The sequence below is a fragment of a genome, unplaced genomic scaffold (genome assembly GCF_019419815.1).
Source record: "Pyrus x bretschneideri cultivar Hongxiangsu unplaced genomic scaffold, Pyrus_bretschneideri_v1 Contig47, whole genome shotgun sequence".
Lineage (NCBI taxonomy): Eukaryota > Viridiplantae > Streptophyta > Magnoliopsida > Rosales > Rosaceae > Pyrus > Pyrus x bretschneideri.
Window position 1 is genome coordinate 693,211 of NW_025999784.1, and position 17,571 is coordinate 710,781.

General features: G+C 34.4%; 2 non-coding genes and 1 pseudogene across 2 annotated transcripts; 2 read left to right on the top strand and 1 right to left on the bottom strand.

The window, feature by feature from the left end:
• Window positions 1-968: 968 nt before the first annotated feature.
• Window positions 969-3,263, bottom strand: LOC103961673 (annotated as a pseudogene).
• A 13,587-nt stretch (window positions 3,264-16,850) lies between these two features.
• LOC125469935 lies at window positions 16,851-16,955 on the top strand. Its single transcript, XR_007252274.1, has one exon. It is a non-coding gene; the product is annotated as a small nucleolar RNA Z266 (small nucleolar RNA).
• A 243-nt stretch (window positions 16,956-17,198) lies between these two features.
• Window positions 17,199-17,301, top strand: LOC125469936. Its single transcript, XR_007252275.1, has one exon. It is a non-coding gene; the product is annotated as a small nucleolar RNA Z266 (small nucleolar RNA).
• Window positions 17,302-17,571: the final 270 nt, after the last annotated feature.

Genomic DNA, 17,571 nt, shown 5'->3' on the forward strand with positions numbered 1-17,571 from the left:
GGCGATAGATACATAGTTTGGTTTTTGAGAAACGACAGACTCTTTATATTTGCAATTAGTCAATGCAGGAGTCACAAATTAGTCAACAAAATGTGTGCCATTCATCATTGCACGAGATGGTGCAATTCATCATTGCACCATTATGCATAGAATGTGTGCCATACAAAGATGAGCTCAAGGGATGAAGCTGCCTTCTTGTGAAGACTGATGATATCTCCATCTCATGCAGAGTAAGGTTGGACAAAGGTAAAACCGCTTCGTATATTAGATCTAGGAAATGAGCTGCTTGATATGGTACCTTGTATGAATCTTGTTTGCACCATTAGATTAGACTCCATGGAGTCCCCAGTTTTCTAACCCAGAGGTGGGTTTTCTGGTCAAATTTCTTATGTTCTTTATTACCAAAACTTGTCCACATATCTAATGATACATGCATTCTATGGCTTGTTATTTGATGTGTGTTTGTGCTTAAGTTTACACTACATGAGTATGAATAACGAACTGAGCAGTTACAGACTAGGATAACCTGTAGTAAACTAAGTTTGGTTGCTAGATTTGTGTTTGCTTAACTAATGAATCTGTACTTAGTTGATTGGTGAGTTTGACTAGTCAATCTAGCATACATTTATTTATAATCGCAGGATATTCCGCCTAGTACCATTTTGAAAGAGTTTGACACATTGCTCAGTAGACAAAAAAGTAGTGATTTTTACACTCTCGTTTTCTCTTTCTTTGCACTTCGCCTCTTGTTTTTGTCCTTTGAATCACTTTTAAATTAATCAATTAAAAGGTTAGCAAAAATGGAGGAATGCAAAAATGATCGAACCAAAAAAAATTTGAACCAAACTTTTAGTTGAAAAATATCAGTTTTGTGCAGTTGATATATAAATTAGTTAATAGTGAATTACTTGCATCAATTGGCCTTCAATGACAACAATTCTCAAAATTGTAATTACCTACACATAACAATAACAAGTGATCAATTCTAATATCACTTCTGCAAACTTTCAAGGTTATACAGAATAGTAGTCCAAGAAATTTACATACATATGAAAGAACAACAGATAAAGAACCCAATTGTTTGTTACAAAGGAAGCAAAACGGATCAAGATAGGTTAAGCTTGTGATCAGGACATGTCTAGCACAATAGCCTTTGAATTTGACTTTTCTTCCCCAATTCTAGTAAAAATTAACTCTACCTTAGAGCGATTAAACCCTACCTTAGAGCGATTAAACCCTACATAAGTACATATGAGTGATTATGATTCCACGCGCACTAGTTTATTTTCTTAGTAGCTAGACATTCTATTAAAGGATTTTGGATAACGTAGTAATACCGTACTACTTGGTATTTCTTCCTATCCACCCCTTAAAGCAAAAATTTTATCAATTGATCCAAATCCCAAATAGCTTCATTATCAACGGCCCTTGGCAGTGTCCAACTTTGTTCTGGTTGAGACGATTGGGAGCCATAGCCTCCTGAGGATGAACTCTCCGATGAGCTTGAGTTTGTTCTCCCTTCCATATTCTGAGGGTTCCTATTCGACGTTGTCAAACCCTGATCCAGAAGATCTGCAGCCTGAGCAGGAGCTGCTTGAATGTTTAAGTTAGGTTTTCTTGTGATCTCAATCCCTGGAGGTCGCCTGTCGAATGCCCTAAGGCATTTTGATTTCTTGTATACTCGGCATAAGCCGAATTCTTGCCTTAACTGCATGCATACATGCCAACATATATCAACATAATAATTAACATGAATTATGAAGTATTGTTAATTAAATTGGTTTAGATGCTAATTAACAGCACTGAAAACTCAATGCCGTAAGCCATCAAGGAAGTCGCTTAAAAACTGTGTGGCCTTGTGGTGCCACTAACATGCTCAGTCCTTGTTGGTGTCGTTCTACAAACTAACTAAATGTCCTCTTGTGTGCCCAATCTAGAACATATACATATTTTGAATGTATACGGTGCAACTTGCAGCTGATGGACAAAATCATTCAATTGTAATCTCTCGAATATTATACATATACACAAACACATAAACGTCAGACAATAAATGGAGATCTTCGTCAAACTATGTCGTCAGAAAACCTAGATCATTGTGTTGCAAATAATTGAATTTGTGAATTTAAAAAAAAACGTTGTTAAGTTTGAGCTAAGAGATTATTTAGTATGTACGTACCGAGGGAGTAGGAGTACTAGGGTTTGATGAGGAAGCGGCCATTGATGGTTGATTATTGTCATCTGCATGAATTTCAATGGCTTTGTATTCATTCATCTTCCACTCCGTTTTCTTTCCATGGGGAGCTCTGCCAGTATAGAAAACCATGGTTCTTTTGAGGCCGATGGCACGATAATTATTGGAATTGGAAGAGTAAACAGTGCTTGGAGATCCTGTTGCTTTCCAATACCCAGTTGTTGTGAGTCGTCTCTGTCTCCCTCCTCGAGCTTCACTTTCTTGTCTTGGGATGAAAAAGAACCACTGCTCTGGATCTCCATGGATCGCCTCTCCGGCAGCCTCTGTTTAATTAGTAACCATAATTAATTAAAGTACATGTAAAGTATATTCCCAACTTAAAAATATAATAGTTGAAGCACTGCATATGCGTGTATAAATAAGTGCCTTCATAAAATTGCATCTTAAGCTTAGCTAGCTTCATATATCACGTTTTTCTTGGTCTATCTATTGTCCCAAATAAGGGAAAAGCTGATTGAGACTTGCATATTGGCACATAATGTTAAGTATGCATCATATGGATTTTTCATGTTAAAGTTATCAAATGTATATTCAGTACACTAAAACCAACATTTTCCTAGAGTTAAGCAAGCCAGAAGCTAGCATAAATCCAACAATTAAAGAGGGAGGGAGGGTGAGGGAGGGAGGGAGGGAAAGGGAGGGAGGTAGGGATGGAAGGGGAGAGAGAGAGAGAGAGAGAGAGAGAGAGAGAGAGAGAGAGAGGTTGAATTACGTGGGAGTTCCCATGGATTAAACTCGTAAATGTAGACAACGGGTATGATTCGATCCACGACTCGGTTCAAGTCCTCACTCCTCCATCAAGTTTTTTCTGCAGGTAAAACGAAATCAGCTCTTCCTCTGTTGGAGAGAATCTAAATCCAGGTGGTAAATCCTCCATTGCATCTGTCTCTCGATCTCCCTCCCTCTAACCCTAATAACACTAGCTACTACCAGCTAACCAAATAAATAGGAATAGCTACTAGCCAGTTCAAGTTTCTATGTGGTACTAATTTGATGTTTTTCAGTGACGTAGGTTTCAAACGTTATATATATATATATATAGCAGATGATTTATGGAATGGCCTGTGTTAGCCAAATGATCGAGCAAAAAGGAGGCCGAGTGAAAGGAGAAAGGAAAGACAAATTTTTTAGTTGCTTGGAAATTTCCACGCGCTTGTGGACGAAGAAAACCCTTGTCCCTCATCTTCACTTCTTGGAATCAGTCAATATACGTGTATATGGCATGTCCCTGTGCGACTGTCTTTGGGGTTTTTACACTGCAGCCGCTGTTATACTATTTGCGTTTATCCTTTTTAATTCTTCTCAAGACGATTAGCATATATTAATCGTTTGACCATTTTTTAAATCGTGTACTCGGATAAGGCATGGAAGAAAGCATCAGAGAAAAGGATGGGTTGAAAACTTACACGGTGTCAAAACATGATGCTCTCGTACCATCACAATTTAGTTGATTTGAACCGCTATGAATTCCGTCTATACATGGGAGAGGGATAGTGTAACCCAAAATGCAGTGAGTTGAAGAAAAAGAACCTAACCACGAGACAATTCATCACTTGTACATTATGCTGTTTTAATTTATATATTATGAGCTCACATTTAAATCGAATTAAATAACATATATGTGGCTCATACATACGAAAGAGAAATTTACTCGTACAAAGGATAAGATGAGCATGCTTTTTGTTTTACTCATCAAAACTATAGTATAACTTTTTAGCTATTGGATCAATACAATATTGTATTTTTGGATTTGCATAATACTTAACATTGCATTTTAAATTATCTGTTTAATTGTACGAGAAAATTACTGCATATTAATATAAAGTAATTATAGCAACATTTCAAGAGCCCTCTTGATTAGTTGAGCTGGGAGAGATTTAATTGGTTGGAGAGGGAGGGAAAATCTACCCAAATACGGCTAAGTATGAAATTTCCAATGTTCCAATCAATCACTCGTCTAGGGCAACAGAGTTTGGCAGAATTTACATGCATGAATATGATAGTCAACCTTTTTACTCGACTAGCATCTCTTCCTAATAATTCACATCTTCTCCAGTTTATTTTTTTATTTTTATAATTAAAACAATGATGTCACATTCATTTTAGCATTACTATCAGAGAAAAATGCATTATTGTAAATATATATTCAAGAAAAAAAAGAGAAGTAAAGATACAATAAGTTAGAGGGGATATGAAGTCAAACCCTAACTAGAAGTAGAAAATTATTACCAAAACAAAAAAAAATTCAATTAAGAGAACTTCTAAGAGAAATGAAAATTTGGGAGCTTCGAAAGATTATGAGCAAAAGCCACAACTGGGACATGAATACCACCAATGAATCCCAACATATGATCAACATCATAGTTTGCCAAAAAATTTGTTGCCTGTTTTTTTCGTGATAAATGTGAGAAAACTGAACATATATGGAAAAGAGGATAGTACAACAATTTATCCAATCAACTGATAAACGCCAGGGTACCTGAAAAAGAATGGAGAGAGTAGAGAGATGGAAAGTTGAAATGTGAAGGCACAATGTGTAAAGCTGACTGTGTGAAGCTTATAAATTATAAATTTTCTTTTTTCTTCAAAAATCTATAGTTGCTTGCTACAAATTTCACGTAATTAAGTGAGAGGAATACGACTTTTGTTGTCTTCCAAATTCTAAAGCACAAATTTGAATTTGTTTTCCAAGTGTCATTTTCCATGCTTAATATCGATTTTGTCATGCAAGACACAACATATTTCCTAAAGATCTGACAAAAAATACTACGCGCGAGAAATATTTGTCTCGTCACTACTGATTACTTTCTGATAAAAATATTTTTTTCGGCGTAGAATTTTTGGTGAAAAAGTACCTCAGCCTAGACTTCACATTGGTCATATATCGAGTCATCAACAACCTAGCGAGAAAGGAATTTCGTCGGCAAAATTCTTATTCAACAAATTTCCTACTTTTATTGCTAACACGTTCCTTGCTAAAGAGGTCTTTTGTTGTGTGATCGATGCAAAGAACCCAACGCAATGGCCCCTGGTGGTGCAACAAGCAGCAATTTGACCTGGCGGTGGTGGTCTAGTGGCACTGGATGGCCTAGCTCTTGGGTAAGTCGTGGAAATTACGTACCGAGTTATATCTTACCATATGTGTGCTATTTTCGTTTAACTCTCTAATTCTTGTACAAAACAATGAGATCCATTATCATTTTCGCCTAACCCCTAGTAACCATTTCTACATTGGAGAGACCGTTTCTTGGTTTGTGCTGTATAAAAGAAAGAAAACAATTAATCCTACATCAACGATCGATCAATACCAGCTCTGAAGCCTTTACCACTTAATCAACACGAAGTGTAAACTTCTTTATTAAGGAAAACTAATGAAAATTATTTGAAAACTTTGAGTTTTAATCAAAGGGACAAAAATGTGTTGTAAGTGAATAGTACCATAAGTGATTTTTTTGAAGTTAAAATATCATTTTCATTAAAAATAAACAGTACCGGAAATGTTTCATTAAAATTTCTTATGTTTCATTAAAATTCCTTATATTTTATTCGGTAACATTAATGGTATCTTGATTTGAAGGCAAATAAACAAACATAATGAATAAAATGATATTCAGCTACCTCACCGACATTACAAATCTGCCGTAAAGATTCAGGCGCATGCTTAAGATGATACCAATTGAAGTAGGATTCTCTCCACTTTTTTTTTTCCTCATCTTTCCTCTCTTTTATTTCAATGGTTACGGTTAAGCCACGTCAATATCTTATATTAATTTTTTATAACAAAAGAAAGACAAAATAAGAGAATGTGAGAGGAATATTTGACCGAGTCTGAATTTGAATTTTCAATCTTAAAAGAAGGATAAGAAGGTTAAAGAGATTATATAAAAATTTCAAAAATTCAAATCACTTAATTCGATGATTTTGATAGAAGAGATTGAAAAGATCTCTTCCCCGATTTCACGCGCAATGAGATAAAACTTTACTGTTTTCCAAAGTCCACGCTGAAATGTCTTCAGAACATGGACAAAACTTAAGTGTCCAATGGTTCACGCATGGCATGGAGCAAATCTTCTTCTGTTTACATTCCAACAAAACATAACAACTAGTACTGTAGCTTCTTCCTTGATCCTTTACAAATATTAATATTAATCAAGTGGTTGTCCTCTTAGGATTATTATGTAATATCTTACTTAGTTCAGCTCTTTTTTTTCTTTTTTTTTTTTGTCAAGAGATAGATTTTGTCATAGTAGATGTTAGATTAGCCACTATCCGGATTTGAAACCACGCCGTCATGCAAGGGCTCAACACTTTTCCACCACTGTAATAAAGAGCCACTTGCTACTTAGTTCAGTTCTTTAGTGGCATAAATTGGGAAGCTTAGTCTCCGAGTCTCCAAGTAATTCTAATTCTATATAATTAAGTTAATGATAAACAAAACACCCACTAACTTCTGCCAATTTCTTTATAAACATTTTAGGTCTAGTAGGATCCACCACTAATATTACCAGCATTTTTCCAACTTAACCACTTATTACCAGTTGTTGGATTTATATCACAAAGTGTTTCGATGATATTAAGAGTAAAATCTCATGTATTAATTGTATGTTACTTTGTTATATATCCAATGTGGAACCCAACATTTTTAATTCCTCTGTGTTTAAACAACCGAACTAACCTTTTTCCTCCTTTACCAAAAGAGGGAAAAGGAAGAAAAATGTTTTCCTTGAACCCTTTGTTAGTTTGCTTCTCCAATATTGTATTTCAGTCATTCAAACAATCGAAATCTCATAAAAATTAAAAATTAAAACCGCAGCAACGCAGAAGCTTTTCAAAATTTGACCTCGGAAGAAAATAAAGAAACGCGCATATAGAAATGTTTGGAAGATACGAAGCTTCGAACTGGCAAAAGATACTAAGGGCTGCTTTCCTTACAGTGGCAAGTGGCGACATCAGGTCCCCACTCCTTCCTCTGCCGACATCGGGCAACAAATTTTAGTCATGACATGCAAATACGTGAAGATGTATAATTCTGCCTAATATTAAAAATGTGGCTAGCTAGGCAGATTAAGTTTAATATATAACGACCTCACATGAATTGATAAGTGCAGCAATGATAACGTGACATGCCACATAAAGTGGTTTATAATAAAGTGTTTGGTGCAATGCTGTTGCAGTATCAGACTACTAAAGTCACCGATTATAATATTTTTCTATTGAGAAAAAGGAGAGGGGAGAGTGCAATGGCAAGATCGTATTCTTGTTGGTCAGTGCAACATACGAGCTTGAAACGAAGATTGTGATTAATTAACACATAAAATTTCATCATATCAAACTACATTAAGCAAAGAAACAATTTTGCGAACCAAAATGACCAAATCACTCTCAGATTTGAGCTAAACAATCTCATCATATCATTAGAATTATCAAAAACCAAACATTACCTACTAAAAATAAATCAAAACAAAATTAAACCCTTCTAAGTCATATAAACAAAAATTGCAAATGAGAAAAAAAAAGTGAAGAAATTAAGCTGACCAGTGAAATCCCCATTTGGATCCTTATTAGCTCACCCACCATCATGATAGCCCCTTTGGGCTTCCGAAGATTGGACCCGGCCGACCCAAGACTCTTCTTGGGTCGGAGCTCGGCGATTTGAGATCCAATGCCTTTTTCATCTTGTTGGCAGCTATGAAAGTGAGTGATCTCTACAGCGTGGTCAAATCAGTAACAGAGAGTGTGGAATTCAAAGCCTTTTTGGTGGATGTGCAACAAATGGCGACGAAGGTCAAAGGTTTGAGTCATCGAGCTTTTTTTTCCATGAGGATCGGACCCATTTCCAGCGATTGATGGAATTGGGCTCTCATTTTATGAAGCGAAGCAAGTCTTAGCAATCCTCTGCTTTTTGGGGGGTCTCGCTAAAATCGTTTAACGAGGGTGCTAGTTTAGGCAAGTCATTCGTTATCTCATTAAGCTAGTCCACGCGGATAACAAACACATGACTACACTATCTCTTAGTGTAGTCCAGTCCAGTAAAGCTTAGTGAAGACAAACAAATAAGGCCATAAGGAGTTGGTTGGGTTACTCACTCCTCTTATTGTTAATAGCTTTGGGTGGACTCTCAACTTAATTCTTTCATTATGGTATGGCCTACGTGTGTAAGCTAACAACCATAGGGGATTGGATGTGTGACGATGCGAAGAAATGTCCCATATAAAAAAATAAGAACCTTGTGAAGGTTTGTAAGGAGTTGAGCAACTCTCGTATTACCAATTGGTTTTGGAGTAGAACCTCAAGTTCTTTTATCATATTAAAGAAGGTTGACTCGATTGTGAAATCCATTGACCACGCTATTCCATGTAATGAGTATAGTACTTCTTACAAAACAGCTCCAAACAAGCCCTTAATTCGTTTCTTACTCATGAATGCAACCTTCACCAACACCTGTCAAATTCTTCGATGCGATTGTAGGTAGCGGAGAAAAATGTAACTTTCAACAGTTTCAATCCAAAGGAAAAATCCAAAATTTTTGCGACATCGTAGGGACTTAAGGGTGTCAAATCCAACCTCTTTGTAGAAGTTCAAGGTACTTTCATCAATATTTTTTCTTCAAAATGACATCAAACATAAAAACCATTGCAATATTTATTGTAGAATATTGTACATAGTGCTCTCTCATTCTGTGCAAATGAAATAAAAAGAAAAAGAAGAAAAAAAAAAACAACTCCAACAGTTGTAAGCGATGTAGCCCTCACTATGAAGACAAGCTAATTACTGGTTCATTCACGGATTAGTTAGTTTTATTGTCTTGTGATTGTTACGGAAAATTGTTGTTGACTTGTTTTAGCAATAGTTGATGTGGCCTCACCTGTTTCAAGCCTAGCTTTGTATGGGCATTCAGTGTTGTATTTGTCGTTTCTATCGTTTTTGCATCAAATTTGTATTATTTGTTGTTTGTGTTTCTAGTAGTTGGTGGTAGTAGCCATGTGGGGGTTTATCTAATTAGTTGTGCAAATTTTTCTCCATATCAAAGATTTGATCACTAGAGAATATATGAATATGTATTCAAAATGACACCTCTTGTATTGTTATATTTTTATCAATAAAATCACTCTATTATTGCTCTCAATAAAACATATGTAATACAAATTAGTTTTTGACATATGCATGTGTACAAACTTCTCTTTTTCTTGACTTCTCAATGAGACATTTTATATTTATAAGCAAGAGAAAGAGAGAATTTTCATTGTGTCCGGTATACAATGTGATACGTCATTCTACAAGTGAAAAAAAATTCTTTTATTCAAATTTTCATCCACTTGTATAACGATAATAAATTATGTGCCCATGTTCCGATGGCACACTAAAAAGTATCTCTAAGAGAAGCCACGCATGAACTAAAGAAAATGCCAATTTTAAACACTCGTGGCCCCATATGATTGCACGTTTAGGCGAGTTATGCAATTATGCTGTAAATCTGCAAATTGATTTTGTTTAGCTTTCACATGACTTGATATCAATATGTTTCAATTTTCGATTTTGGATATGTGCTATTTTATGAACTTCTGCAATTCAAGGACAATGACTTACTTTCGTTAATTTGCGGAGAAAATTAGCGTATGGATGATGTGTGTGTGCATAAATTAGATTTATGTTTTATAAGAATTATGTTGGTTCATTTTTAATATTAAATTAATTATAATTGTCATTGTTTGGTTGTTAGTGGAAAAATAAGTTTATTTGTCATTATTTGTGGTTAGTGGGAAATTAAGATGAAATCTTTAGCCTTTCATATTTTGTAACTCTTGTAACTTTTTTTCTTTGTTAAATTAATTATAAACATATAATTATTAGCATTTTTCCAATTATCTTTTTATTTATGATCCCACTACGAATTTCCTCACAACCAGGGGCGAATCTATATAAGGACCGGGGTGGTCCCGAGACCCTTTGAAGATCTGGAGAAACGCTTGAGAAGTACCATGAAGGACCACCCTAAACTTTAGATGGAGCTCTATGAAAGACTGGATGGGATAAATCATTATAAAAAATAAAAATTAGGCATAAGATCCACAACTGAACTGGGTTTTCTTCGCCGGAGTTTGAATATGTAGTTGCAGAACCGGCTGGGTAAAGTGAATAAAGAGGATTGATTGTGTCCGTACTTCTGTCTTGTATGGAAATGGTGCCGTTTTTGCTTCTTTTTTTTTTTTCCCTTCTTATCTCTTTTTTCCAGTTGGACCCACTATCTTCTCTCTAAATAATTTTTTTTTTATCCCATTTTGCCGTTTGGCCCTTTTTTATATCCCTGCAATATATTGAAAGCTAAACATAATTTTGACCTTTTAAATTAATAGCCTTCACCTAATAATTATTAATATCTCATAAGAAAGAAAACCTTTTAATTTACTAGTATTCTTAAAATTAAAAAAAAATAAAAGGAGATTATATTTACACACCCCAAATGACTTCTCCCACACATTTTTAATTTTTTAATATTTTTCTATCAAGTGTTAGTGGTGTGTAGAAAATATTGAAAAATTAAAAGGGTGTGGGATAAGTAATTTGGGGTGTGTGAATATAATCTCTCAAAATAAAAATTCAATTTACTAGTTCTCAAGAAAATTGACACTAAATATTGCGGTAAGGCTTTTAATCTTTAAAAGACAAAATAGGGATGCCCATGTATACACAAAGTGCTCAACGAAGTGTTTGATAGGAGCATTTTTATGCGACTTTATTGGCTTGTTCTCATGCATTTATGTTGTTTTTCCTTAGTTAGTTTAGTGTTTAAAGTCATTTTCGTGCAATTTCAGGTTTTAGTGTCAAAGTATGCAAAAAGAAGCAATTTGGAGCATTCTAGAGCATTTTTGGGCCAAGATTGGATAGTGCAAGCATGGAGGCATGAGGATGGACGAATTTGAAGGCTTGAATTCAGTTAGGGAGCTGCAAGGGGGCCTAAAAACCTTATTTCTAGAAGGCTTTATCTATTCACACATGGTGCCTAATTTCTGTATTGGAAGAACAAGCCGTCCTAGCTTGTCACTAGCCGTCCTAGCTTGTCACTAGCCGTCCTAGCTTGTCTCCTAGCCGTCCTATCTTGTCTCCTAGCCGTCCTATCTTGTCTCCTACCTTGTCCAAGCTACACACATATATCCTTTAAGTGTTTCATGTATAGAATTTCTGGTATAAAACCTTTTGGTTTCAACTAAGTTCTAAACCTTTCCTAGCCCTATAAATAAGGCTTTGCAGCAAGGCACTAGGGGGATCACTCATTCACCCAATTTTCGTCCATTCATCTAGCCACACCACTCTACACATCCTAAAATCCTAGAAACACAATTCCAGCCAAACACTACACCTTGCCGTGCCTATCCTCCATCCAATTCCATAATCCCTGATCCTAAAACACATCCCAACCATCCCATCCACCTTTGTGCCGTAGCAAGGAGAAAGAAGGAAGGACTCTTGGATGCTCAAGCTTCGTCGTTGGTGCATTCTAGGTGTAATTCGTTTTATGATTTCAATGTTTAATTTATTTTCCTTTCATTTTGCTATGAACATGAGTGGCTAAACCCCTATTGGTTAGGGGTGATTTCGAAGCCATAACTATGTGTGCAAGTTGATTTGATTAATTCCAGTTATGAGTTCTTGAATCGTGAATGCAATTGGCTTAACTGTGCGAGTAATAACGTATTTGTGTTTGTTAATTAGGGGTCGACACTTAATTGGCTTGCATGAATATGATGCTAGAATATAAGTTTGTTTCACATAATTGTCACACACTTATATTCACAAGTAGTGAAGGTTGCTAGTCACAATCGCGTTAAGTTCAATTCCTAGCATAAATGTCATGATGTCATAGTCACAAGTGCTTTGTCAATGCTTATAGTTTTCATTGAACGTAATGATCTTTGATTGTATCTTTATTATGATGTCATGTAAGGAACTTTTGAAGAATGCTTTGGGTTGTCGTATGATGTCATCCAATTCAATAACACAAGGAAAACTTGAGAATTAACTAGTGATGTCACGGTTAATTTGGGGCATTGTCATTCATAATTCTATGAAGGAATAACTGGAAATCGAGTCATTTGCATACTTGTCATGTGTGGAGAAAGAACCCCTAACTAGTCCATCATCCATTAAAAACCCCAAAAACGTTTCAAAATCAGTTTTACTTTGCAATCTGTTTTCTCAACTTTAATTTCGTCCAAATCAACTCCCCCTTTACTTTGAAGTCTCAATTTAGTTAGAAATTGTTTTGGTTCATGTTTTTAAGTGTTTTGAGTCAAGTTTTCAACCAATTTCGTCCAAATTAGTGTAGGTGCTCAAAACTGGCCAGAAAGTGGTTTTTAGGCAGTTTTGAGTCTTCTAGTTGCTGTTTTGAGTTTTTGTTTTGTTTTAGTGTTTTAACTTTGGTTTTTCATTCTTTGAGTCCAAATTAGTGTTTTTAACTTTGTTTTGGAGTTCTTAGGTCAGTTTTCAAGAGTTTAGCAATCCCTCCTAATCCCCGGTTTTGAACGATCCCTACTTACATACTTTGCTACAATTGTCAGAAGAGGGTTTAATTTGTGTGCTTAATATATTTCGCACCAGTGTTCATTTAAAAAATAGAGAAAAAAGTTTACCCTCTACACACTATTTCTGTTTACAAAATCTTTACATCTTTTATACTAGGATCACCTGAGGTTGAAATCCTGCATCTGCCACTACTCACAACTACAGTCTTTATTCCTCCATACTTTCTATCTTTTACTTATTGGCCAAAGAAGGGTGTTCTTGTGGTGGAGCTTTGGATTCTTCTTTATTTGTGCAGAAAGGTTTAAGTCAAACACAATTTAGTTGGGCTGTTGTATTATGGATGGGACAAGTCAAGAGATATACTGCTGCATCGGTTTATGAACTTTTGTCAAACTGCAGTGGCCCTGAATCTCCTTAAAGAGAGCGAGATACCTGCACCTCAGCCTAATTGTCTACGTACTTCTTAGAAGAATATTACAATTTTCTTGTAATTTTCCCAACATGTTACAAATGTGTTCGTTTTCTTGAAAATTTGACAAAATTTACATATTTTCCTTGAATTGCAAGAACTAGTAAATTGTTAAAGAATGTTAAAAGCTTTCGTGAATTTGACAAAATAAATTACTACCTAAAAATAAATAATTTCTTTACTAATAGCACGAGGCCATGCATGATTAATTCACTAATTAGTTGTATAGTAAAACGTCTCTAAAGTATTACTGTATAATGGAATAATTTCCATGTAATAAAAAATTTCGGTCTCAACTCGGGGGTCAGTTATATATTGAAATAAACTCCATATTGTAATAAGTTATAATTTTTCTTGATCTCATCTTAAAGAAATACGTCTCCACATATTTATGATTTCTCAATGAGTACAAAAATATGCAAGAAATAAAATATTTCGTATTTAGGAACAATATTCTTATGGATAAATAGGTCAAGGAATAATATTTTTAACTACACATTTATTAAGTAATAACATCCCTAAGACCAACTCCAACCCAAGTGTCAAAACCTATTTTTCCCCTTCTTCCCCCCCAACCACCCAAACCCATTCCAACCCAACTTAAAAATTGAAAAAAAAGCTAAATCTAGGCCATGATTAGTGGTGGAGCCCCCACCCACATGAATGTGGCTTCCTCTTGTCTGGTTGATCAACGACTCACATTTGAATAGGTTGTTGGTTATACAACAGTCCACATTTAATTTAGTTAATATTTTTGTTTTATATTTATAAATTTATTGAATCCACGATTGAGATTGAATATGATCAAATTTAACGGTAAAAAAAAAAAATCTAATGGCCCAAAATTTAAATTCAACGGTTAAAATAATTATAAAAAATTATTTAACTCAAAATCCACCCAAAAACTCTATAAATACCTATATATTTATTGAAACATCCACACAAAACTAACTTTTCTCCTACAATTCTTCCAATTTTTCTTTCTACCATCTTCCAAAACCATGTGTTTGCTCATGTGTCTTGTGTTTATACATCTCTATCATCTGTTTCATATTCTTTTATAGTGTTTCATGAGTTTTATGTGTCGGTTTAGTAATTTTTCAATGTTTATCGGAATTTAAATATTTTTAGGTTAATGTTCATAAAATTAATTTAGGATAGTCTACATAATTTTTTTTTTTATAAAAAAAATTTAGCCTAAATTCATTGTTTAATAATCTGGGGCTAAAATTTTAGGCCAGAAGAGTTGGAGCAGAAAAGTTGTTTCTGAGTTAAAACCTAAATTTTAGGCCAAGGGTTGGAGATTGTCTAAGGGCTCGTTTGGAAATGCTTTTAAAATGACCAAAACGTTTTTAGTGATGTAATAAGCATTTAAATGCTTTTCCAACTTAAAAACATTTTCTCTAAAAGTGATTATTCACTTGTTTTAAAAACATTTCCGAACGAGCTATAAAGTTATAAAATTGGTTTGATTTCAACTGTATAATTTAGGGTGGCATTTTTACTGTATCACACAATATATGACATTATAAACCTCACTTATTATTATTTATCAGTTTTGAATAACATACTCTCCCTTGAGGGACTAGCTTATTTTATGTGTGAAAAGACCCAGTCATCCAAACATGTCAAGAACATGTTGATATTTGAAAATATAGAAATTCAAGTTATGTGAATGCCCTGACGTCAAATATCAACATTCCCAACCCGGAAAATTCATATAGGATAATGCATGCACGCATGCATTTCTGTTTAAATAGTGTTGACACTCATTTTTACTTTCTACACGTTTTTATTATTATTTTATATTATTAATCTTGTTCAATTCATTTAATTTGACGGTTAAAAATTAAAAATATACGTAAAAAATTAAAATGAATATGTTGGTAATACTACATACACTTTTGTTTTATTTCGAATTTTTTTTCTTTTTCTTTATTTTCAAGACTTGGTCATCAGTTATGTCTTCTTGTTCCCAAAAAAAAAAAAAAAAAAAAAAAAAAAATGAAAAGGACGTTGTGATCAGTTTTTGCTGCTAAAAAAATTGGTCATTGTTTGCTTCTGACTAAATTGATGTGAGGACTATCATCATTAGGTCCTATACGACACGGGAAATGAATAATCAATTGCACGACTGACCTCTACATAACAGAATGTTGACCTTAATTTAATTCGTTCTATTTTAATTTGTTAATTACTTGTGAAATTTCGAGGACATTCACCCATATCCTTAATCAACTCAAAAATAATATTTCTAATTAGGTTAATTAGTCATATATAACAATTAGTAAAACAAGTGCGGAATTGAACATCTCAGTCAGATAATTTCAAGCCAAACAACTAAGCTATTGTCGGGAAAAAAATTTACGAGTTTAAACTAGCTAGCATTTAATCAGACAAAAAAAAAATGCTACGTTAGTCAAAGAACTTGATTTTATTTTATTTTTTTACAAACAATATTATTTGCACTAAGAGAGAAGTGATCAGTTTAGTCTCATAATGTGCTAACAATAATGTGGTTCAATTTTACCTTTAGCGAGAATCGAACCTAAGACATCTCATTTACAAGTGAAGAGGAATACCATTAGACCGTATTACTAAGTGGCGGATTCTTTACTTTGTTAAGAGTTTTGCTTAAAATAAAATTAGGAAACCGTTATTGACAATCTCCTTGGCCGTATACTTTAGTATGTTGAAGTGGAAAGATTTTTCAGTGTGGCGGAAACACAGTTCAGTACAACAGTGTCATAGTACAAGCAGTTGAATTTTTTTTTTCAAATATTCAACCACTTATTTTAAGACTTGATGTACTAGGTCATGTTTCAGACACGTTAATAAATTTCTCGTTGAAGTGCTAACATTCATATTATTCTTTAAGCTATAGATGATAATTGGGCTGTCACCACCGTCTTCAAATGAAATGCTAAACTTGTTTGGCCCAAAATCACTAACATCTCATTCCAACAAAAGTTGAAATTATAACATTTTGGGCCTCACGCAAATTGCAAGTCTTTGGGTCTTCTGCTACTCACAACCAAAAAGCCCAACCAACACACAAGAAAATGAGCAGAGGCCGCATCCCCTGTATATTCCCACCTTCTGCTCCTCATCCGCCTCCTCTGCCTCTTAGGGCATTTGGGTTTTCTGGTTTTCTTCCATTCAAATTCTGCAACTTTTAATCTAAATGCTTGTTCTGCAATATTTGTTTGTTCTTGTTAAGCGTGGCCCTTAAGATCGCCTTCCTTTTTAGCCATGGAAGCGTTTTGAGTCATAGCTACGCAATAGTGAAAAACTCCATCGGGGATGGTCTCTTTAGGGTTTTCCTTCTGAAACCCTCCTCTCCTCCCACCTGGATTGTCTGAGGCATTGCTCTGTTTTCTTTTTGGATTTTGGAGCTCTTTTTCCCCATTTTTCTTCAAACCCTAAGGCAGACAGTTTCCATGCAATTTGATTCTGGGTGTTTCAGTCAATTGGGGTGCTTCTGACCCATTTGGTAAACTGTTAATTTGTAAATGTCTCGATCTTGGGTGGGTAACATTTTAAATTTGGATCCTTTTTGACTTTTTTTTTGCAACGTTTTTGATGAATTTGTTTGAGTTTGAAGTGGGATTTGGCAAGAGTGATGATTCAATTAGATGTGTGAAAAAAGGAGAAATCTTTTTTCATGAACTCAATTATTTGAGGCATTTGGATTTGTCTGACTTGTTTTCCATCATTATATATCTCGTTTGTTGCTGAAATTAGTTCACCAAACCTTCAAATTAGCATAACCCACTTGTTTGTGAGTTCTTTTACTTAATTGTTTGCAATTTTGAGCTTTTAGGGTTTCTATGGTTGGATTAAGAAGTTTAATTTATAAATTAAATTTACAATGTTGCAATGATAGGAGGCTTCAGTCCCAGTTGGGTATTTTTTTACTAGTTTTTAACAAAAGGAATTTAATTTGGAAGTGGCATTTGGCAAGACTGATGATTGAATTAGATGTGTGCATAAAGGAGAGATCTTTCTTCATGAACTCAATTATTTGAGGCATTTGGATTTGTCTGACTTGTTTTGCATCATTTATATATCTTGTTTATTGCTGTAATTAGTTCACTAAACCTTCAAATTAACAATTTAATTTGGAAGTGGGGTTTGGCGAGAGTGATGATTCAATTTGATGTGTGAAAGGAGGATTAAAAAATAATAATAATAAAATTAAATTAAAAAAATTAAAAAAAAAGAGGATAAATCTTTTTTTTTTTTTTTTTTTTTTTTTTATGAACTCAATTATTTGAGGCAATTGGATTTGTCTGACTAGCCTCGCATCACTATCTATCTAGTTCCT